Below are 3,813 nucleotides of genomic sequence, written 5' to 3' on the forward strand. Positions count from 1 at the left end.
AAAAAAAAAAAAAAAGAAAAGAAAATTATGCACACATTTGGTTGATAGAAAGTTCCCGGTTGCAGGAGTCTGTCTTTCCACCACCAGTTTAGGTTGAAGAGGTAAATTGATTTTTCTGTCAAAGCAGAATAAGAAATCTGAAGCTTAGTGGTTGATGTAATGGTGTGGAAGTATTATAAACTTTGTATTGAAAGTATATACTTTTTCTGAATCCTTCCCAAGGAGCCTTCTGACTGGAGACCTTAGAGGATGAGTGCTCAGACTCCACCCACACTCCAGAAGCTGGCATTGCAGACTCTGCTGAGAGATGAGGCTTTGGCCATGTCCTCTCTGGAGGAGGTGCCCTTGTGCTCTTCCCAGCACTGTTCAAGGAGGCCTTTGCTGACAGACTTAAGAAGCTCATAAAGGCAATGGTGGCAGCCTGGACTTTCTCCTGTCTTTCTGTGGGAGCCTTGATGAATTCACCTAACCTGGAGACCTTCATGCTGTCCTAGATGGAATAGACATGCGACTAACAAGAGAATGTCACCCTAGGTGAGTAATAATCAAGTAGTGTATAAGGGATGCATTGGGTACACAGTAGAGATGTGGGGTCAGGGAGAATGGACTCTGATGGGATCATCAGACAGTGGTGCAGGAACCTTGAAGCTGTTGTTTTATTGGACTAAGGACAGTTGTCAGTGGTTTACTGCTTACTATAAATAACCTCATAGTAGAATGAGCCTATCCCTGGCATTCCCACAACCACTATTAATGGGACTAAGGAGAAATAAAGAGAACCTTAGTGGAAAGAAAGTGGTCAGGTCTACATGCACAGCTCAGGGAAAGCTTCTGTAGCATGCCTGTGTGCATATTGCACCTGTGTAAAAAACTTACACCTTAGCAATGTAGGGTTGTATTGAGTTTAGAGTTGGGTAGTGAAAGCTGACTGAGGGTCATCATGTCTGCTGACACTTGACATGTTTCACCCCTGGCAGGGGAAAACTTCAGGTTCTNGACCTGAGGAATGTGCACCATGTCTTCTGGGACATATGGGCTGGTGCAGAGGATGGAAACTGTTCTTTAGAGCCCTGGGATGAGAAGCCAGTAATGAAGGTCCTTTGCAATATGCACAGAGGACTCAACTGATGGTGGTAGCTGACCTATGCCTCAGGCCCCGCCATGATGTAACACAAGCATACTTCTTTTTTTTCCCAAATAATTTTTATTATTATTATTTTCTTTATTTACACTTCAAATGCTATCCCGAAAGTTCCCTATACCCCCCTGTTCCCCTACCCACCCACTCCCACTACTTGACCCAGGCCTTCCCTTGTGCTGGGTCATATAAAGTTTGCAAGACCAAGGGGCCTCTCTTCCCAGTGATGGCCAATTAGGCCATCTTCTGCTATATATGCAGTTAGAGACACAAGCTCAGGGGGTACTGGTTAGTTCATATTGTTGTTCCACCTACAGGGTTGCAGCCCCCTTCAGTTCCTTGGGTACTTTCTCTAGCTCCTCCATTGGGGACCCTGTGTTCCATCCAAAACTGGCTGTGAGCATCCACTTCGGTGTTTGCCAGGCACTGGCATAGCCTCACAAGAGGCCGCAATATCAGGGTCCCTTAAGCAGAATACAAGCATACTTCTTGAAGTGGGCTCAGCAGAGAAAGGACTCCCTACATTTGTGCTGTACAAACATGAAGATCTGGGCCATGCCCGTGGACTTTGTCTTAGAGATTTTGAATGTCTTTCATACAGAGCACATCGAGGAATTGGAACTGAACACTCAGTGGAATGTGTTCAATCTAGCCCGTTTTGCTCCCTGCTTCGGGCAGATGAGAAACATTCACAAACTTCTCCCGGCACCCCTCTATAAGAAAGTCTTCAAGATTGTGAATAGGACAGGAGACAGAGAAGACAAGTGTGTCAAGAAGTTCATTTCTATCTTCTCCAAATTCAATTGTCTNCAGCATCTCTCCCTGTGTGGTGTCCACTTTCTCACAGACCACATGCATCAGGTCTTCAGGTAAGCCAGGATGGAGAGCTGGGTTACCTAGCAGAGCATTTTATTTTGGCCATTTTAAGGATTATTCTTGTAGCATGCCTGCCAGTCAGCCACCTGGAACACATTTTAGGGACTCCTTAGAATATGGACGTTAAGTGTAGTGATCTAAAGTCTCAAATGAGCATTCCTGAAGCAGAGGACCAAAGGGAGGTAAGGAGTAGCTCAGATCTGGTCAGAAGGGACTGTAATTCTTCTTGGAATCAAGGTCAACAAAATGATCAGAAGGGAACAGGGAAGTGAGGATGTAGTTAGGAGTTGGTGGAGACCATCAAAGTGAAGATGTGAACTTGCTGCTAAGATCTGGGGGGAACAGCCTTCTATCTTCGCCTACTTTCCCATGAGTGAAGGGTTTTGAGCCCCAGTACTGCAGAGTTCAAGGGACATGAGGGATTGTGTGGGACTGTAAGGGATAGCAATTATTCAGATGCTTGGATGAAATGCATCTTTGAATGAGCCCACATGTAATGTCCCTAGATTTGTTAGGACTCTCTTGGTATGGAACATCCTCTATGTGTCTTATGGGCTCAACTGGTTTTCTCTTTGGGGCTGAAGCCAGCAGATTAAGTGTGGGTTTGACTTGACTAAGCTGATTCCAAAAGGAAGCATCTCAGATAATATCTTTGATCATTTGGTCACACTGAGCTTGTGTCGCCTGGTCACTTCTATGACTGTGTAAACCCCACCCCATGCCCTCCAACACCATNTGACAGAACTAACCATCTGGTCTCGTTTATCCCTAGGTGCCTGATGACACCCTTGGAGTCCCTCTCCATCACTCACTACAAAATTTCACAGTCAGACTTGGATTCNTTCTCTTGTTGTCAGAGTCTCTTTCAGCTAAAACATCTGGAGATGAAAGGTGTGGTCTTACAGGTTTTGGATGTGATGCCTCTGAGAGGTCTCTTAGAGAAAGTGGTAAAAATGTTTGAGACTCTAAATTTTCAGGGATGTAGGATGAAGGATTCCCAGCTCAATGCACTCCTACCTTCCCTCATACAATGCTCTCAAGACCAACTTCTACAACAATGTCTTCTTCATGCCCATCCTGAAGGACCTTTTACAGCACACAGCCTACTGTAGCAGATAAATGTGAAACAATACCCTCCCCTGTGGAGTGCTATAATGAGTTGTGTCATGTCTCTGTAGAAAGATTTGCNCAACTTTGTCTGGATCTCATGAATACACTGAGGGCAATAAGGCAGCCCAAGAGCATCTCTTTTGCCACACGTATATGCCACAAATGTGGTGAGCGCTGTGTCTGTGGCCCGGGGGCAAGACTTTGTTTTTGCTGGCAATGAACATGGATACAGAACTTCTGCATGTGAATAAGTGACAGGCCTGGGACACTCCTCTTACCCGGGGTGCTCAGAGACTGTGAATACGGACAGTGTACAGATGCTTGGAAAGAAAAGGATGTCCGATAACTGGGATCTTTGAGGCTTAGCTTTACATGGGGAGCAGACAGATGGACTGTGGGATCAGGTGCCTTGTGGAGTGAGAAAGAAAATTTGTATGTTTTGAGTGAACTCTGCCACAACAAGTGAACTAGATGCTTTGTCATGGACTTGTAAACTTTTTGTTCTTCACTGTAATATTACGTGAATAAATTGAAAATGTCTTCTTTTCTTAGATGTTATTTCTGTTGTCTGAGTAGAATTAAGTATCTAACTTTAACCATTCTGTAGCAAATGCCCTCTGGGGAGAGTCAAAATGAACACATGGATGACAGACATATGATGATACAAAATTTTGGGTAGGTGGATAAAG

General features: G+C 44.6%; 1 pseudogene; it reads left to right on the forward strand.

Annotated features, from left to right (window-relative positions):
* The first annotated feature begins 249 nt into the window (after positions 1 to 249).
* On the forward strand, positions 250 to 3,344 carry LOC110315585 (annotated as a pseudogene).
* The last annotated feature ends 469 nt before the right edge of the window (positions 3,345 to 3,813 follow it).

Source organism: Mus pahari, unplaced genomic scaffold (genome assembly GCF_900095145.1).
Source record: "Mus pahari unplaced genomic scaffold, PAHARI_EIJ_v1.1 scaffold_13640_1, whole genome shotgun sequence".
NCBI classification, from domain to species: domain Eukaryota; kingdom Metazoa; phylum Chordata; class Mammalia; order Rodentia; family Muridae; genus Mus; species Mus pahari.